The sequence below is a fragment of the Polypterus senegalus genome, chromosome 12 (genome assembly GCF_016835505.1).
Source record: "Polypterus senegalus isolate Bchr_013 chromosome 12, ASM1683550v1, whole genome shotgun sequence".
Taxonomy (NCBI): Eukaryota; Metazoa; Chordata; class Cladistia; order Polypteriformes; family Polypteridae; genus Polypterus; species Polypterus senegalus.
The window spans coordinates 100,706,642-100,727,960 of record NC_053165.1 but is presented as its reverse complement, the minus strand read 5'-3'; the positions used below and the strand labels follow the sequence as shown (position 1 = coordinate 100,727,960).

Sequence of the window (21,319 nt, the reverse complement as noted above, 5' to 3'; positions counted from 1 at the left end):
GTGGATCTAAGAACACGAGGGGGATTGTGACAATGGAGCAAGACACTCAAATAGGCGGGGGCTAGACCGTTTAATGCCTTATAGGTTAGGAGGAGAATCTTAAAATCGATTCTGAATCTAACCGCAGCCAGTGAAGGGTTTTCAAAATTGGTGAAATGTGTTGGATTCTGCTACTTCCAGTTAGAAGCCTTGCAGCCGCATTTTGAGCCAGTTGGAGTCTAGAAAGTGTGGCTTTACTGATACCAAAAAGGCAGGAATTAGAGTAGTCAAGCCGGGACGTAATGAATGCATGAATTACTGATTCCAGGAGGTGGTTAGAAAGAATAGGCTTGAGTTTGGCGATTCGCCTTAGATGGAAAAAGCAGGATTTTACTGTGCTGTTGACTTGAGCATCCATTTTCAGGAACGTATCCATTTTGATTCCAAGATTGGAGACAGACGAAGTTACTGGAATGGGAAGAGAAACGAGGCCAAGGGGTGGAGCCTGTTTGCAGTCGGGACTAAAAACAATGACCTCGGTTTTGAATCGTTCAGGTGAAGGAAGTTTACAGCCAGCCAGTCCTTAATGTCAGATAGGCAGTCGAGGAGAGGTTTGGTGGAGTCAGTTGGCTTGAGGGAGAAATAAATTTGGCAGTCGTCAGCATATAGGTGATATGAAATTGCATGCTTTCTAAAAATTGCACCTAAAGGCAGGATGTAGATTGAAAAAAGTAGTGGCCCTAAAATGGAACCCTGGGGAACCCCACATGGGAGTGGGACTGATTCAGATGAAAAATCGTCTAGCATGACTCTGAGAGTCCTGTTGCAGAAATATGACCTGAACCAGTCGAGGGCTAAGCCAGATACACCAGCCCAGGATTGAGTCGGAGATCATGATGTCGTGGTCGATTGTGTCGAAAGCAGCAGATAAGTCGAGAAGAACCATAACCACGTGGAATCCTGAGTCCAATGCCAAAAGGACGTCATTTAGGACACGTAAATGCGCGGTTTCTGTGCTGTGTTGGGGCCTAAAGCCTGACTGAAAAAGATCCATTACCTGATGGTCCTGTAGGTGATGAGTTAATTGCTCATAAACTACTTTTTCTAGTATTTTGACAAGAAAGGTAGCTTGGAGATTGGACGAAGATTGGAAAGAATGGCAGGGTCAAGATCAGGTTTTTTCACAATTGGATGTACAACTGCGTGTTTGAAAGCATGAGGAACTATAGCCGAGGATAGACTACTAGTTATGATCTTTAGGACATCATATCGAATCACAGGAAACACATCTTTCAGCAGTCTGGACGGCACCACATCGTCCGGAGAGCCCGAAGGCTTCATTGAGGCAACGATTTTTCCAGATGGGGAGCGAAATAGGTTCAAATCTGGTGAGGGAACCGTGCGCAGGAGCGGCTAAATCAACAGAGCCAGAAGAAGAAATGGAGATCTGGGATCTAATGTTCGTGACCTTATCCAGAAAAAACGTGAGGATCTGATTACAAAGAGCAGTGGAGGCAGCAGAGAAAACAGTTACGGCTGGAGAGAGGACAGCATTTAGTGTTTTGTATAAGACACGTTGATCGCCAGAGTTTTTTGAGATGATGTCAGCGAAAAAACGGTTCCTTGCACCTCTGACATCCACATCCATAACCAGATCAGAGGAGTAAGGACTTTAGGGGTAAGGGGTAAGTCTAACTGGGATTGTGTCTGTTACCCCAACACTGCTTTTAATCTGAGACCTCGCTCCATCCAGTTTTCAAAACAAGAACTAGAACTAAAAATGTTGTTTTTCATTTTACAAGCATGAGAACTGAAATTAAGGCAAACAGAGAAACTAAAACAAAATAAACATAAAAATTAGTGATATGTGATCAAACTAAAATGAGAATGAAAATTGAGTTAAAATGAAAAAAAAAGCAGCTATAGGATTTTCATTCAATCTGGTTCAGTCGTGCAGAGCAGTTATTTGAACACCCTGAACGTTCAGTTACGTCGCGCTGTTTACTATGCGGTGACCCTGTACTGTGGGCCTATTATAGTAACATGGCGCAGCTTCCGTAAAGGACCGTTGTTTGTTTGTTGAACACATTTTGGTTTGTCAGGTTGAAGCAATAAGCATGTGTAGTTGACGATGGTGAGTGTTTAAAATGAAAGCCACTGTGATGCTCATATGTTTAGCAAAAGGTACTTGGGAAATACAGTCTTTAATAAGTACATTAAAACAACTGTGACAGGAGCAAACAGGCCATTCAGACTGAGAAGCACGGCAATCTTATTGTTCTAGATTCTCAAAAATAACATTGAAAGTAGCAAGAAAAATATATGGAGAAAACACTGTCTGAATTGTACTGTAGACTAAGTTGGAAGCTTTTGTATATTAGATATTCTTGTATCTTAGAACAGTACATCTGCAGCATGCTTAAAGACAGCTACTGACCCAGCAGACCTGCTGAAGGCTACAGTCCCTCCAGATCACTGAGAATCACTATTGTAGGTTTGGACTACAGCTGCACCAGCTGCAACGGGCAGTCAGTTTCTTATGACAATAACTCCTCTTAGAGCCAAAAAAATCTCTGTGGATCAGGACACAATTTTCTAAACTCCAGTAATGTATGTTCGTGCTCAATGGGCAATAATTAACTATTGGCTGTAGAATTTCTAATACGTCTGATCGTTTAACTATTTCAATTTTATATTGCATCGCTTCTCTGTGATCATAAATATAAACCTGACCGAATTATGGTTTCTTTGGAATTAAATTTGTAGTAGCTCTGTTATATCACCTATGTCTATATATTCGATCTCTTTTTGCTGTTCCATTATTTCATATTTCATAATAATTTTCGCTTGTTAGCGCTAATGCGATCTTTACTATCAGCTTTTTGAGACTTTCGAATTTTAGTACTTTCATAATCTCTAACCTGCTCTGCATGTGTATTGTGCCAATGTTTTTGAACCTCTTTACGACATTCAACTTTGTCTTCTACTCTTTGTCTTTTCTTCTTCTAATGTTTGTCTTTTATTTCCGCCATCGCTTATACCTGTTAGGTTTTCAGTTCATTTCTTGGCACAAAGTCTCGTCTCGCGGGATGTGAAATTATCTCTCTGAAAATGTTTCGTCTCATCTCTCTGAAAAAGTCTAGTCTTGTCCCAAGATTTTTTGATATAATAGAGAGATGTGTGGGGGAAGAGAGTAAATTATGTCTTAAAGAGTGCAAAGTGTTACTTACTGTGAACTTGAATTCAGTCACCATCTTTAGCTGAGTTAATTCCAACTTGATCAACTCTTGAGCACATATTTTCCTCTTAATTTAAGTGAACAGCTGAGGAGCTCCGTGAAGAATATTTGCCAAAACCCAGCAAGTTGGATAGTGGTAGTTGGCACTTTGCTGAAACTCTGGATGAGGAGGTTGAAAATGACTTTGTGGGATGCTACACAATTTATTTGATGCATTTAGAACTTACTTTTTTAGTATTTACAATTTCTCTACTGTTTGCCTTCTCTCTGCTATACATACCTTCCTGCCGCTCTCATGTTGTGATGCTGGATATTTCTGGAAAAAGAGTTCAAAACTAATCTGAGTTTTGCACTCCTCATCTTGAATTGTAACTGTTCTTTTTCCTAATCCTTATAGACACGGACTTGGTTGTTATCAGTCTTTTGATTTCGAACCTGCCTATTATTCAATTCACTGAGGCAAAAGTCTACCTCAACGAGCATCAGTTGCTGTCTGAAATACAACATCAATTTTTTTTTACCCGAGTTTAATGGGTGGCCATGGGGGGGTTGGCACCCCCAACTAATATACTGTGCTACTGAAATAAGTCTCAAATAAAGTACATTTTAACCTCAGTTAAAATAAATATGTTATTAATCAATGAATTAGGTGCCTAGTGATGCAGCAGTAGTGCCCTGGGCGGTTCCTGTGTGGCATCTGCACATGGGTCCATGTGGATTTGCTCCAGTTTCCTCCCATAGTCCGAAGACATCCAGGATAAGTGGAGTGGCATTGCTCAATCGTCCCCTGGTGTGTGTCTTTGTGTGTGTTTCCCGTGCAATCAACTGGCACTCTTTCCAGGTGTTCCACCTGCCTGCCCTCATTGCTTGCTGGCATAGGCTCCATCTGCCCTTTACCTTGGATAAGCATGTCTAAAAGTTGAATCTACAAATACTGTAATCTGTCCTGCCTAAAGCAACTCATTCTCTCTTACACATCAACTATACTTAAATATTCTGTCCAATTTCAGTTACAAAGTTAATTTATTGTTTCATACTTAGCTTGATGGAGATTATTTCAACTTGTATATTTTGTCTACAGTATTTTCCTCATATACATGTCCAGTAGCTGCTCTTTTTGGCAAACATATCAGTAGTAGTCAGCACAAGCAACTTAAACATTTGTCTATGCTTGCCAGGTGCTTATGGCCGCCTGCACAAACAGCAGTGGGGTGGTGTGAACAAATCTCTATACACCTTTGACAAAATATTTAAAAAAATTAAAAAGTGATATGTGTCTCATTGATAAAGCAAATAAATCACAGAAAACGCTCCAACTTTCAAATCTGTTAACTAAGCCGCACCTGACTGTCTCGCCGTATGCATATTGTCTAATATGAAAGTGCTGATTTTGTCATATTTAAAATATGTAGACAAATAAGCTTAAAAAGGAAATATTTCCTGTCATTTAAATATTGTTACAGTATTTGACCACTTTTTCATAATTTTAAAATTTTAAATGTGTTAATGTAAGTAAAACTTACTTCATATTGTAAATTTACTTTTACCATATTTGATATGGGATATAATGAAAATATGTAGCAGTACAATTGTATAGGGTGGTCCAGATCTAATTATGCAATTTTCATTACGCTATAACTTATTAAGTTTATTACACAGAAAATCACCCAAAAAATCCTGGACCATTGAGAAGTGTGCAAACTGACGACATGAAGAATCGTCTTCGTGCAGCACTGGAATCGTCCCCGCATAAATCAAAGTCATCCAGACGATCTGGATCTGCATAACTAGATCTGGACCACCCTGTACCTGTAACAAATGTATTTTGTATGGTTTTACTGGCTTCCCCAAGCCTAAATGTCAGACTCTGTTAAAAATGTTTACTTTACCATTGAAAAAGTAAAACTATTGTAATTCTTTTGTGTGATTGTATTCCTACAAAAGTTTGTAATACCAAAATAAAACAACAAAGATAAGCAATGTGAGTCTCTTCCATTCTTCAGCTGAGACTAAAGAGACTTATTCATGACAGTTCACATATAACAAAGCTCTATATGTGCTTCTCCATCCTGCGAATGCCAGTCTCCTGGATATTCTTGTCACCCTGTTAACCTCCTCCTCCTGAAAGATACATGTTTCTATGATGGTCCCTAATACTGTGTTTTTCATTACATGTGGAGGTTGTCCAGTGTCACAGAGAGCAGCAGCTGCTGCCATAAAGAAGCCTGCCACTATAATTAGGGCGCCATGGATGCCGTGCCTGACACCCTATCATTATTATTTTTTTAAGTTTGTTTTTTTTTTCTGCCACCTACAATTTATTTAACTACAGAATACCTAGGATATTGAACTGTACCTTTTATGCTATACCAAATTCATTCATTCATCCATTTTCCAAATCAATTTATTTTATCGCAGGGTCATTAAGACTGGCATGAATACAAGGTAGGAACCATGTGAAACAAGACATAGTGATGCACCCACCATCGCTCAGTTCTGTTCAAATGGTATTTATTAACATAAATAACAGGGGATTATACAGTTAATAAATAAATCAGAATGATAAAATAAAGAATGTACATTAAATAGTTTTACAGTGCATACACAGATATGTTTAAACTGTTTTTGGCACAGCATTACACAGGAGTGTCATTCACAGTGTTATTGCTGTGTTTCTCATGTCATGGCAATGCTTCTGTCCTCCTTCATCACAGCAACCTGAAGTGGGCCACTGAACTCAGTTGATGGAAACTGGGAATTTTATCTCGGGAGGTTGTCTCTGACTTGCATGTGTTTAGTAAACATCCATCTTTTCCCCCAATCACAATTGAAGCTCATTTGTCTATGCATGAGGTCCATGTCTGCTTATGTAGGGCCAATTTAAAGGGGTCCAAGGGACTCTGACATCACTTACGCTCATCACCCCACCTCTTCATACTCCACCTCAGTAAAAGCCACCTAACATGAAAGTCTTTAGAATGACAGAAGAAAGCGGAAAACCTAACAAGAAAAGATATGACCACAAGGAAAATGTGTAAAATCTGCACAAACAATGAACATACTGGGAGTTGTGCCGAGGGCTTCGGATGGCAAAAAATCTTAAGGCAAAAATCACTGTTTTTTTAATATTATGCCAATTTTGTTATGAAAAAATACATTCTCAAAGAAAACTGATCTGTAAAAAAGTCTGGTAAAGATGCTCAACATGAGCGTGAAAAGGAAAGGTGTTCTTGGGTGCAGCCACATGACCTTTACTCCATACTGGCTGTAACCTTCCTTTCTCTTCTGTGAAGCTGCTTATCACTGATGATGCTTTACCTCCTTTTAAGATGTGCATAAGTCATCTTTCTTTGGATCATCTTGTGTCTTGAAGGAAAGAAATACATTCACTTGTTCATACATGATGGCCATCAAAAGTAGATGATACTGCCACCTTACGGACCCACCATCATGGGTTCAAATCCTATGGTCATTCGTTGTCTGTGTGGAGTATACACATGCTCTCCCTTTTAATTTTCCTTTGCGTAGTCCAGTTTTTCTCCAGCATCCCAAAAGAGATGTGTGGTAGGTTAAATGATGAATTCAAATTGGCGAATTGGATTAAGCAGGTTTTAAAATGTCATGTTATTTGTTTGATATGAAACATTATTACTCCTGAAAATACTTTATTGTATAATATTTAATGCTTGCAATTGCAAACAAATGATTATTTATGAAAAAGAACATTGTACAGGGTGCGCACAAAGTCCATATGCTCCTATCTTTAGGAGCATTTACAGGAATAACCATGACAATTTGGTTCCTGTGGACATCAGCCCAAGTCTTCCTGGTATTTCGAGATGTGTTTCCGACATCCTGTCTGGTGCTGACACCTATGCCGCTCAAGAAATCCCAACAACGTGGCGGTCGTTTCAAGACGAAGCGATGGGTGACACAAGTGTTTTCATGATCGCGGAGCCTTTGGATGCTGGCTTGGACAGACATCAGGAAGCTTGTGATCTGATGCTGCACCAATTTCCCACAAGTGCTGAGAAGGAAAAGGTTATGTTCTCTGACAAGTGCACGATTTATCGCAGCTCCCGCAATCGAAACATGTTTTTCTGGGGAAAAGAAAATCCACATTTCTTTTAAGAAATTGAGCATAACCCACCACACGTGATGATCTGGGCCGGAATGACAGCGCAGCATTTGTTTGGCCCTTATTTTTTTTGATGGTTCTGTTAACCAAATCAGTTATCTGGAAATGCTGAATGGTTGGCTCATCCCACAACTGAGAAGCCAGGGTGTCCTTGACAGTGTTTGGTTTCAACAAGATGGGGCACCTGCCCATTTAGCAATCACCGTGCGTGATCGCCTCAACAAAGTTTTTTGGGAATCGTTGGATTGGATGAGGATCAAACAACAATTCCGCTCCTCTACCGTGGCCTCCAAGAAGCCCTGATCTCACAACTCCAGATAATGCACTCTGGGGATTTATCAAAGAAGACGTGCGGAAGCGCAGTCATTCATTGAACGATGAACTGAAACATGCGGTTCGCTCAGCGTTCCAGACAGTCACCCCGCAAATGTTGCAGAACATGAGCAGGAGAACGTGGCGGCGCATGAGAGCTATGCAGAGATCATGGAGGAACCCATACAGATGTTTTGGATTCCTAAGAGGTAACTTTTAGCTTTCAAAATCCTCCAAAAGATTGGGGTATATGGACTTTGTGCGCACCCTGTACTTATTATGGTAGGGTAGTCTGGTCCAGTGCTATGGACCTGAGCTGTGAAGCTAAATATTGCTTGTTGAGTAGCAGCATTTAACTCACTTAGATTTAGCAGGTCTATAGTACACTTAACCAGTATATAGTATAGTAGGGGGGTGACCCCTTGGCCTGGTCCAGCCATTCGGGTCCCCAACAATGAAGATCCTATGAGCTGGATCGCCCTCGGGAAAACGCGCCACATGGCAGTAGTGCCATAACTGACGCTCCCTCACAATGCAGGTAATGTGCCTCATTCAGGACTCCATGGGCAACTGCTCATTCGACACAAAGTCAAACCATATGGTACCCAAGGATTTTCCAGGGAGACACAGTACCAATGGAGTCCAGTCTTCGTCTCAGGTCACTGGATTGTGTCCATTTCTGGCAACCATATAACAAGACAGGAAGCACCAGGACTCTAAAGACTTGGACCTTCGTCATTTTACATAGATATCAGGAGCACCACACACCCCTTTCCAGCGACCTCATGACCCCCCATGCTTTCCCAATCCGTCTACTGACTTCACAGGAAGAGTCACCAGAGACATGAATGTCAAAGCCAAGGTAAGTAAACCTCTCGACAAGGTCGACACTCTCTTACCGCAGACAAACACACTGCTGATGGCTGTGCCTAAGAGGTCATTAAAGGCCTGATCACTATGGTGCCCCAGCTTTTTTGTCTTTATTTCAGAGTCTTATTTATAATAGCTAGAGAAGAAATTAATACAACAGAGTACAAGAAATACCAGATTATTTTGATAAGAAATGGCTTAAGGCAAATAGACTAAGTTAATATTATGTGGCTTTGCTATCACACTAAATAGCAGAAATCATGGAGACCTATACATAAAGGGGAAGTAATTAAAAGTCAAAGGAAGCCAATGAGTCTTCTGTTGCATTTAATATCAAAGCAGATCAAATGTTTAGAACAGACACAAGCAAAAGGGTTTTATAGGGAGGGAGACAAAAGCTTTAATGAGTGTTCACCAGCAGTTGTATAACTGGGTTTTGTAGCAGTATTACACAAATGGTATCACAAAACATAGACGCAAAGAGTGTAGTTCTGAATAGATGTTGATGATGATGCTCTCAGTTCTTGTTTTATAAGCCATCATTAGCTTTTGTTAATTTATTTTTGTAGATTTCCTTTCACTGGTATAATGGGAAGACATGTTGTTTCACAGTGCTTTAATCAAGGTTCAGCTCCAATGGTATTTTTATGGAGGTTGCATCGTCTTTTTTCCATCTTGCCACTTCCTCCTGCAAAACAAAAGACAATTCTTTGACTGCTTGTTCGACATATTATTGACTGATGTGACATCTAAGGCTGATTCTCAGTTATGTTTATTGATACTAGGATAATCTAAAGCTTAATGCTGCCCTGCATTTGGATAAGGGTTCGGAAAATCAGGGCTGAGTGAAGCTCAGTTCGTATATCAAATAATTTGTAGCCTGCAGCTCCACAATATGAACCCTCCTTAATTTTATAACATTCTAAAGACATAAGTTGATTTTGTATATTATTTTTAATACTTAAAATTAGTCATATTTCCCCAGAGTTGACTTGCATAACACGTTCTCATTCCGTGGGGTCAAAGGACGGACAATAGACTCGTGACAAGTGACAAGCTCTGGATTTCTGTGCATTTGAAAGCTATATCATAGCACATTTCCTTAATTTTTACATAGTGATAAGCCCATATGATGAAAGGAAATTAATTAGAGTCACATGATTCTGTGTCCCAGATTCTTTCATATTTAGCCTGCACTTTTCATAGTCTAACTTCACAGTTATTACTGTCCCTATAAATGTAATGTTAGAACAGTAATTGGAAGATCATATTTTCAACCTAGACCCAAGTGAAAGAGACCTAATAGATCACAAAAAAGAAATACGGCTGATGGCTTACGATGTCACAAAAAAGAATCAGAAATAAGTGAAATTTATTAAAAAAAAATTAAACACCAAAACTCTCATAAAGTTGATGCTAAAATGCAGTAAAAACACATGTTAATTTCATTCTTCATTTTCAGAAATATTTCTTTCTGATGGTGAGAGGATTATTTTATTTAACATCCTCATTTATTGGTCACCCCAGATTCTATTTATTGATTTCTAAATGGTGCGACTCAAACCACTTACACCTGAACACCAACAAAACCAAGGAGCTGGTGGTGGATTTTAGGAGGCCCAGGCCCCTCATGAACCCTGTGATTATCAGAGGCGACTGTGTGCAGAGGGTACAGACCTATAAATATCTGGGACTGCAGCTGGATGACAAATTGGACTGGACTGCCAATACTGATGCTCTGTGCAAGAAAGGTCAGAGCCGACTATACTTCCTTAGAAGACTGGCGTCCTTCAACATCTGCAATAAGATGCTGCAGATGTTCTATCAGACGGTTGTGGCGAGTGCCCTCTTCTACGCGGTGGTGTGTTGGAGAGGCAGCATAAAGATGAAGGATGTCTTATGCCTGGACAAACTGGTGAGGAAGGCAGGCTCTATTGTAGGCACGGAGCTGGATAATTTGACATCCGTGGCAGAGCGACGGGCGCTGAGCAGGCTCCTGTCAATCATGGAGAATCCACTGCATCCACTGAACAGGATCATCTCCAGACAGAGGAGCAGCTTCAGCGGCAGACTGCCATCACCATCCTGCTCCACTGACAGACTGAGGAGACCCCACACTATGCAACTCTTCAATTCCACCCCCGTGGGGTAAACGCTAACATTATTCAAAGTTATTGTCTATTTTACCTGCATTTTTATCACTCTTTAATTTGTTTTTTATCAGTATACTGCTGCTGGAGTATGTGAATTTCCCCTTGGATTAATAAAGTATCTATCTATCTATCTATCTATCTATCTATCTATCTATCAATCTATCTATCTATCTATCATATAGTATATTCTATCTATCTATCTATCATATAGTATATTCTATCTATCTATCTATCTATTTGAAAACCTGTGAACTGTTTATCAAGTTCCACTGTCTCTTGATTTAAGCTCACAGTTAAATGTGTGCCTTCAGTTCTTGTGTGTTTCTGTGCTTCAGTTTCATTTACCCTTTGGTTTTGTGTGTGTGATATGTTTGGTTTTTATTGTACAGCACTTTGGACAGCTTTGATGCTGTTTTTAAAGTGCTTTATAAATAATAATAATAATTATTAATTCTTTGCATTTATATAGTGCTTTTCTCACTACTCAAAGCGCTCAGCAATTGCAGGTTAAGGGCCTTGCTGAAGGGCCCAACAGAGCAGAGATCCTTTTTTGGCATTTACGGGATTCGAACCGCCAACCTTCCGATTGCCAGTGCGGATCCCTAGCCTCAGAGCCACCACCACTAAATAAATGAATAAATAAATAAATGAGAAGCAAGTATAATGGTCTACTGGCTCGGTTTTGCCATTTTACATATAAAGGCTACCTGTTCAGTTCCTGGGGAGTTAATGCATCTGTTTAACATCCGCCACATCTTCTAATGTTGTCCTTAAACAAAACATGGGGAATGGTATGCTTCACAACCAACTAAAAGGCTTATTTGGCATTTAAAGTGTGACAGTGCTCAGGATTTAAGCTGCTATGTAAAGTGTTAATTTAGAAACATTTATTTAAACTCAGAATACATCCCTCACTTGCATTTATTTCAAAAGATTTCAAAATTAAAAACAAAACCACAAAAGAGCTATTGTTTAAAGTATACTGCAAATCAAACCAAGATACTTGTGTGCAGTATCCATAAACAGACTTTCCAAGTTCAGTAAAAGCTCATGGACAACACATGCAATGTTAGGAATAATGGAAGTGAAAAATGTATTAGACTTGTCTTCCAGAATAGAACTGAATTTTAAAAACAGCTACAAATTAAATTTTAACAATGATCAGATATAAGCTGACTAAATGTACATCATTTTGCATAGTCACTGGACCATCTAGCAAGAGTTCCTACTTTATTTCTTAGTCTTGAAGAGAGAGGTGAAAGTTCGGATGAAAACCAAGCACTTGACTTGTCCTGTATTCTAAAATTCTTGAAAGGTGCATGCTTATCAACCAAAAAACAAAAGCCCCTATTAAGGAGTTGTACTTAATCATAATTAATATGATTAAGAGCAATATCATTTAGAAAGGCATGCACATTAGAAGTTTAAAACAATCTATTAACCATCATTAAAATAGCATGTTGTTTTTTTACCAGTACTCCTAATACATGCTAAGGGGCAGTGATTATTAACCCCAATATCAAAAATAACTAAGGCAACATTTTTTTTTAAATAAATGCTTGTAATATAAGGAGGATGTTCTGTAGGTGGTTAAAAAGGTTAGGTTTTCAAATCAATATTAGCACTGACTACATAGCAAAACCATAACGATAATCTCTATATATATAAAATCCAACATCTACCTGTTTGGCTGTCTGTATGTCTGTCCACTTTTCACTAGAGAACTACTTAATGGATTTAGATTGTGTTCATTCCTATAATTTGCTTGAATATTCCGGTAGATTTTGCGACTTCTCTCATTGTGTTATGTATCATAGTTCGCTTGCGGTACCAATTTATTTGCGCGAATCTGAGAGAGATGCAGCAGGTCGAGGTGAGCGGAGCGGGGACCTCCTCACTCACGTATCAGCCTTGGGGCATATCTTACATCTGCTTAAGTAGCAAACGACAGAACTACTTAACAGATTTAGATTGGGTTTTTGTTTTCTATAATTTGCTTGAATATTCCGGTAGATTTTGCGACTTCTCTCATTGTGTTATGTATCATAGTTCGCTTGTGGTACCAATTTATTTGCGCGAATCTGAGGGAGATGCAGCAGGCCGAGGTGAGCGGCCTCACTCACGTATCAGCCTTGGGGCATATCTTACACCTGCTTGAGTAGCAAACGAGAGAACTACTTAACAGATTTAGATTGGGTTTTTTCTCTAGAATTTGCTTGAACATTCCGGTTGATTTTGTGACTTCTCTCATTGCACTAAGAATCATAGTTCACTTGCAGGAACGATATATTCGCATTAATCTGAGACAGAGGCAGTGGGCTGAGGGGAGGAGGAAGTGTGACGTCAGGAGTGGGGAGGCGCGCGGGGCCCTCCTCACTTCCCTGTTCCAGTACTATGTTAGCTGAGCCACAGGGGATGGCTGGTATAATATAATTCGCAAATCTGCTTAATTTAATTCAGGGGTTTAGTATGTAGGAGCCTATCAAGTCAGCAGTAGCCTCATGGCAGAAAGCAGGCCTGACAAGGATCCCAGTCCATTGTGTGGTCCAGCCACACACACAAACACCTGGGACAGTTTGAGATCAGCAATCAAACTAACCTGTAAATCTTTGGTGATGTACTGTAGAACGAAAACCAGATTACCCTGAGAAAAGCCCCACAGAGATGGCAGTGAGGTCTTGGATTCTTGACGAAGCAGCAGCACTAATTACTCTGCTACCATGGCACCCTTAACCATCATCAAAAGAATTATTGCCTGTACAGATCCATCCAAATATCCTGTTGTTTGAACTGGGCTTATGCTGAAAGAAAATCACGAGGGCCGTGTAAGGATCATTACAGATTGTACATTGGCATTCATTGATCCTGTACTGGTAAAATTAAGTTCAAAAGATGAACAGGGACCTTCTTTTCTTAATATACAGTAGCTTTAGTCAGACTCAGGATAAATTGTTAGTGTTAAAAGAACTCTTGTAGGGCTAAAATAACTCGTAAAAGTGTTTACATGGGAACTTTGTTTTCATATATACACTTTAGGTGTTACTGTAATGTACACAACTGTGCTGTCTGTGCACATTGCAAAACATGGTTATAATAAGAGAGTTGGTTGGCTTGTGGCAGCTCCTATAAAGGAGACCAAAGTAAATATTCATTGTGGTTATTAACAGGATACCAGCAAGGTATGAGTAAACAGAGGAAATTTACAAAATAAAGGACCAGAGAAAAACCTTTTAAAAGTGCTAAGAGATGTGGCTTTGAAACCCTGCATGATGGTCAGCAATGATCAATATTCATCAGAACTCACAAACTTTATTTAATGTAGCAATCCTTCTTAAAGGGCACACTGGTAGCATCACGGTTGAAAGAATATATTCTGTTTCAGTGAAATAAAATTTATGTGCAATCATGGGTATGGTTTACAGAAAATAGAAACTATGAAATATTCACTAAGACTAACAAAATTCCTAAAATAACAATGATACAGAAATAATTAAATGCCTAAAAGATATATTTAATATTTCTAGAGTATTTTCAACCCCTTAATGAACTGTATAAGCATGCAGCATCTGACTATATTAAGTAAAATTGTTTCAGAGCAAGGGTGAAGTAAATATAAAAGGTCAATTGTTCCATCATATTCAGTGCCACATAACTCAAATCAAGGCCATGGGGGGCCAGAGCCTATGCTGGCAGCACTGGGCACAAGGCAAGGAACAACAGGCGGTGTCCTCTGTCACATATTCATTCTGTCCCTAAGGCTCCACAAAGTGCTGCATCGTTCCTGTTCCACTTAATGACTACAGACCAGTTGCATTTATGTCTCACATCATGAAGACCTTTGTGAGACTAGTCCTGGACTAAACATCTCCTCTTGTGGTAGACCACCTGGACCCACTCCGGTTTGCTTATTGGACAAAGATTGGAGTGGAGTATGCAATTATCTATCTGCTCCACAAGGCTTATTCTCACCTGCACAAAGCTGGCAGCATTGTGAAGATTATGTTTTGGAATTTCTCTAGTGCCTTAAACACCATCCAGTCATCCCTGTTAAGAGGTAAGTTCAGACATACACTTAGGTCCATAAATATTTGGACAGAGACAACTTTTTTCTGATTTTGGCTCTGTACATTACCATGATGAATTTTAAATGAAACAACTCAGATGCAGTTGAAGTGCAGACTTTCAGCTTTAATTCAGTGGGGTGAACAAAACGATTGCATAAAAATGTGAGGCAACTAAAGCATTTTTTAACACAATCCCTTCATTTCAGGGGCTCAAAAGTAATTGGACAATTGACTCAAAGGCTATTTCATGGGCAGATGTGGGCAAGTCCGTCGTTATGTCATTATCAGTTAACCAAATAAAAGGCCTGGAGTTGATTTGAGGTGTGGTGCTTACATGTGGATGATTTTGCTGTGAACAGACAACATGCGGTCAAAGGAGCTCTCCATGCAGGTGAAAGAAGCCATCCTTAAACTGCGAAAACAGAAAAAACTCATCCGAGAAATTGCTACAGTATTTTGAGTGGCAGTTTGGTACATCCTATAAAAGAAAGCAAGCACTGGTGAGCTCAGCAACGCAAAAAGACCTGGATGCCCACGGAAGACAACAGTGGTGGATGATCACAGAATCATTTCCATGCTGAAGAGAAACCCCTTCACAACAGCCAACCAAGTGAACAACACTCTCCAGGGGGTTGGTGTATCGATATCCAAGTCTACCATAAAGAGAAGACTGCATGAAAGTAAATACAGAGGGTGCACTGCAAGGTGCAAGCCACTCATAAGCTTCAAGAATAGAAAGGCTAGATTGGACTCTGCTAAAGAACACCTAAAAAAGCCAGCACAGTTCTGGAAAAAGATTCTTTGGACAGATGAAACCAAGATCAACCTCTACCAGAATGATGACAAGAAAAAAGTATGGAGAAGGCGTGGAACAGCTCATTATCCAAAGCATACCACATCATCTGTAAAACACGGTGGAGGCAGTGTGATGGCTTGGGCGTGCATGGCTGCCAGTGGCACTGGGACACTAATGTTTATTGATGACGTGACACAGGACAGAAGCAGCCGAATGAATTCTGAGGTGTTCAGAGACATACTGTCTGCTCAAATCAAGCTAAATGCAGTCAAATTGATTGGCCAGCATTTTATGATACAGATGGACAATGACCCAAAACATACAGCCAAAGCAACCCAGGAGTTTATTCAAGCAAAGAAGTGGAAAATTCTTGAATGGCCAAGTCAGTCGCCTGATCTTAACCCAATTGAGCAGGCATTTCACTTGTTGAAGACTAAACTTCAGACAGAAAGGCCCACAAACAAACAGCAACTAAAAGCCGCTGCAGTAAAGGCCTGGCAGAGCATTAAAAAGGAGGAAACCCAGCATCTGGTGATGTCCACGAGTTCAAGACTGCAGGCTGTCATTGCCAGCAAAGGGTTTTCAACCAAGTATTAGAAATTAACATTTCCAGTTATTTAATTTGTCCAATTACTTTTGAGCCCCTGAAATGAAGGGATTGTGTTAAAAAAACGCTTTAGGTGCCTTACATTTTTATGCAATCTTTTTGTTCAACCCACTGAATTAAAGCTGAAAGTCTGCACTTCAACTGCATCAGAGTTGTTTCATTTAAAATTCATTGTGGTAATGTACAGAGCTAAAATTAGAAAAAAGTTGTCTCTGTCCAAATATTTATGGACCTAACTGTATGCATATGGATGATCCTATGGTGCCCTGGATAATGGACTAACTATCTGGCAGGCAGACCGCAGTTTATGTGACTCAAGGACTGTGTTTCTAATATGAATGTGAGCAGCACTGGAGCACCACAATGGAATATCCTGTCTTCTTTTCTCTTCACTCTGCACACCTAAGACTTTAAATATAACACCAGTTCATGTCACTTTCAGAGATTCTTAGATGATTGTGCAGTTATGGGGAGGAATGATAAAGGGGATGAGATAGAGTATAGGAGTCAGGTGGAGAAGTTTGTTTCTTGGTACAAAGAGAATTGACTGCATCTTACAATCAGTAAAACCAAAGAACTGGTCATTGACGTTCACCAAACAAAAGAGCCTCTAGGTCCGGTCACTATTCAGGGAGTGGATGTTAAGATGAAGCACTGCTACTAGTACTTGGGGGACCAAATGAATGACAGGCTGGACTGGTTTTGTAACACAAAGGAGCTATATAAGAAAGGACAGAGACTTTTTTTCTTAGGAGACTGAATTCCTTTAATGTGAGTAGCGACATCCTTCACATCTTCAACAACTCTGTGATTGGCTGTGCCATTTTCTGTTCTGTGAGCTGGTAAATCGAAGATATGCTGCTATCATTGTAGACACAGACCCAAGTGGTCGGCCCATCTCAACTGCCATCTGGACAATCTGCAAACTTGAAAACTTGAGTGAGCAAAGAGGATTTGAAAGATCCGAAGGCTGCCTAAGTCTATAACATCTGAGGTAGTAGCACTGTGATTACAGCCACCTGTTGCGCCTTACAACAAAAGATGGAAAGAACAAAGATTGAAAGCAAGGAAAAAAATAAGGTGCAAAGGACTCGGAACTGTCCTGTATCTATAAAAGTTCATGTGCAATGGATGAACTTTTATATCTCATGGCGAGTCACGGCGAGTTCAGATACTGTGCCATTTGTTTATGGCAGAAAACCAGCTTAAACTTCTTATTTCAGGTGCTATTTTAATGTTGAAAGTGTTTCATCTTATAAAATAATAATATAAGACTGAGTGTAAAAGGCAAGAGTAGTTCTGTAAATAAGTAATGATTAAAAGCAAGTACCTTACAATTAAAACTAAAATATGCTAGCCAGTCATTGAAGTACTCACTGAATTCATCCATGGTACTGCCTTGGGAAGTTCTTCATCCTGATGTGTTTATTAAGCCTGGAACAGAAGTGGATCACTTTATACTAATATTCTAATGAGTGAATCATTCTGAACCTAGAATGCTGGTGATTTAACTAGAAGGACATCAGAGCAATCAAACTTCAATCAGCATGTTCCATTTGTGGACACACCAAACTGGACCTGCCCTATTAATATGTCAATGCCTTTAAATGAAATGGTTACAACTGCACAGATATGGCCATCTTACTCTACTTATACGCCTATGATCAACAGCTGCAGCTCTCTTATTCAAGCCAGAGGTTTTTATGGGTGTTTTTTAATAATACTTGATATGTATATTTTCACTCTTTCAATTATTGATTGTTGTCACCTGTGACCTGTCCAGCAGAACTGGGCACAAAGCAGGAATGGACCCTACTGAGGCACCACTCCATCAATGAGTTCAGTCAGGAACACTGGGACAATTTAGAGACATTAATTAACCTAACATGAATGTCTTAATAATAAGGGGAGAAACTAAAAAGAACACATACGGTATATAAACATGTTTAATTCCTTTATTAAACTAAAATGACATTAAATTGGTTCACCCATGGTTGGTAAATATTCTGCATTGTAAATGTAAAGTCACTTGGTACTTCTTATTCATTGTACCATACAGTCATATCAGTGATACGTAGAGTGCTCTATTCAAATAATTTAAAATAAAAAATTGGAGATTGGATTATTAATCAAGTCCTCAGATCAATCATTCAGCTAATCTTTATGTTATTTTGTAAACTTTATAGTTAAATGATCACTGGAACAGACCATGTATAAATATTAAAATACATGAATGGAAGTATTTATTGAATGTACATAATAACATATACAGTATCTCTCTATCTCTCTCTCTCTATATATATATATATATATAAAATACGATGTCTGTCTGTTTGTATGTCTGTCCGTTTTTCACGAGAGAATTACTTAACAGATTTAGATCGGGTTTTTTTTCTATAATTTGCTTGAACATTGCAGTTTATTTTTTCGACTTCTCTCATTGCTCTAAGTATCATAGTTTGCTTGCGGTACCGATTTATTCAAGCGAAACTGAAACAGATGCAGTGGGCCTCAGGGCATAACCTTAACTTCGCTTAATTAGCGAACAAGAGAACTACTTAACGGATTTAGATCGGGCTTTTTGCTAGAATTCTCTTGAATATTCCGATTGATTTTGCGACTTCTATCATCATGCTAACAATCATAGTTTGCTTGCAGGAGCGATATATTCATGCTAATCCGAGACAGAGACTGGGGGCCGAGGGGAAAGCATGACGTCAGGAGTAGGGAGCCGGAACACCATGTCAAGTGAGTCAGGTTCAGACAATAGAAGATGACAAATTGTCTGATGTTATATACAATGAATGCAAACTCTGAATTCAATAATAAATGAAGTGATTCTAGGCATAGGGAGTGGTTTTCAGGTAGCAAGGGGTCACAAACTTTAGAGCAATGAGGAAAATGCAATGAAACTTGAAAATTTTGTTAACTGTACAGCTATCTTTCAGGCCCAGATGCCGGAGTTTGTTTGCCTGGCTACGTTTATAAGGAGTCTTCACATTCTTCCCATGTTTGTGTAGATTTTTATCTATGTGCTTCCTGTTTCAGCATGTGGTCACAAATGTGAGAAAGTGAAGAACATTGAAAAATCATCTTACACTTGCTACTAATAACATATCTTGCTATCTATATGCAACAACTCTTTAAACAGTGAGTATACTTATCTACCATACCTCCCTCACCCCCTGCCACCCAGATTTTGTAGTTTTATATCTGTAATCTGTCAAGACTAAAGAAAACAACATTCAGTGTTACATTCGTCATGTATTTCATGACACACTAGTTGGTGATCTATATTGAGAAGTAACAGATGCCATATCAGGAGACATGAGCCACTTCTTTCTCATGCATTTCAAAAAAACATTTCAAAATTCCATGCATCAGCCATTTGATTTTGAACAGATTTATTTTTAACACAGCTCATTGAAATCAGAATTTATTGAAGTATATTTGTAATAAAAGGGGTTGGTGACAGGATGGGCACTCCAGCCACTGCACAAAACCTCACACTATTCCAGTGTGGTCCTCAGGTGTCACCCACTGTACTCGGGTCCCAATCCAGGTGGTCTGTCGTGTGGTGGGTGCGGAAACACATTAACAGCGTATGCTCCCAACCTTGGTAAAAATCATATACCAGCGTAGTTTAATGACACCTGCTGTGGTTTAGGGTTTTGGTATTTTTAATAACAAATCACTCACTCACTCCCCAAAAGTGTACAGGGTGTCGCAGATGCCAGGGGCGACGACCCGGCCGGAACGCCTTGGAGGACCGGAAGTGGGTGTGTGCCCATCTGGGATCACGTGGGGGCCGCCTTCCTGGTTGCTTTGGGGGCCACGGGTTCAGGGCATGGAAGCCCCACCCTGTAGGGGCCCGTGGTCACCGCCAGGAGGCTCCCCAATGCCTTGGGGACTTGTGACCTCAGCACTTCCACCACACCTGGAAGTGCTGGGGGGAAGATTTAGAAGGGCACCCGGAGAGCTGCCGGGAGAACAGCCGGCACTTCCGCCACACTGGGGCGTGGCCAACGAGGGAATGCCAGGAACCACCTGGGGCTCATCCGGGAGCGTATAAAAGGGGCCATCTCCCTGCATTCGAGGCTGGAGTCGGGTGGAAGAAGGACAAGGCACGAGAGAGGTGTGGAGGCGGCCCGAGGAAAGGCATTTGTGAGGCCAGGACTGTGTGTTTGGGGTGTTTTGTGCACATTGAACTGGGTCTGAGTGACCATTTATTCTTGTAAATATTGTAAATAAAACGTGTGGTGGTGAAGAACAACATGTCCGCCTGTCTGTATCCGGGTCAAGTCCACAAGGGTTTGTGCTTTAAAACCAGTTGTTAACGTAACGTTCGTCATTTGTGCTATATAGAGCTTTTATATTATTTCTGATATATTTACATGGCCAAGTTTTGTAAAATCAATATTTTTCTACCTTCAAAATATGATATTATATGTTTACTGATACATTAGTTACTCTAAAAAAATTGTTGTTCATTTTACACTGTAAAACTGTTTAATAGCGAATGTGAACAACTGCTGGCACACTTGTAGGACACCATACACCACAAAAGCAAACTTTACTTCTACACCAGACAAGGTGCCATAACTTCCTTAAACACTGAATTACTAGCCAACCCGCGGCGTACCATACACCTCATAATCGGGCCGGTTATTTAATGATTTTTAAGCACAGGGAGAAAATTAACATGTGAAAAATCGGTAATGTAATAAATCAGCAAGAAAAGCAACACTGTAACAATGCAAGGAACGAACCAACACACAATCGTCTGTGACTGAAAACTGGCGGACCGCCATCGCTCCTTCTGCTGCCAGATGGAGGGATGGGGGTTTATGGCGCTCAGGCGCAGAGTGTGGAACGGGAGGAGAGGAGAAGGACGTCCATTCAGCTCCCTCCGTCATGCTAGTCTGCTGATTTCTTGTTCAGTATGCACTGCCCGCTCATGTGCCCACCTCCAACTCGTCACTTGAGTCGTTGTCTTTACACAGTCCAGATGCACCTGTGACTCATGTAGACGTTTCACTGCTCTGTGTGGTTTTGGCTGCTTTTCTATATATAATCCACCAAGACACCCGACCACGGTAGTAGCGAGGTGGGAGAGGGGTGTGTACAAAGGGTAGGGACGTAACCAGTGGGAGCGTATGAGT

General features: G+C 40.1%; 1 long non-coding RNA gene across 1 annotated transcript in view; it reads right to left on the bottom strand.

Annotated features, from left to right (window-relative positions):
* Positions 1–8,581: 8,581 nt before the first annotated feature.
* Positions 8,582–21,319, bottom strand: part of LOC120541419 — a 63,445-nt gene continuing 50,707 nt past the window's right edge. Inside the window, exon 3 of the long non-coding RNA XR_005636001.1 lies at positions 8,582–9,225. This is a non-coding gene — a long non-coding RNA (uncharacterized LOC120541419). The remainder of the gene's footprint in view (positions 9,226–21,319) is intronic.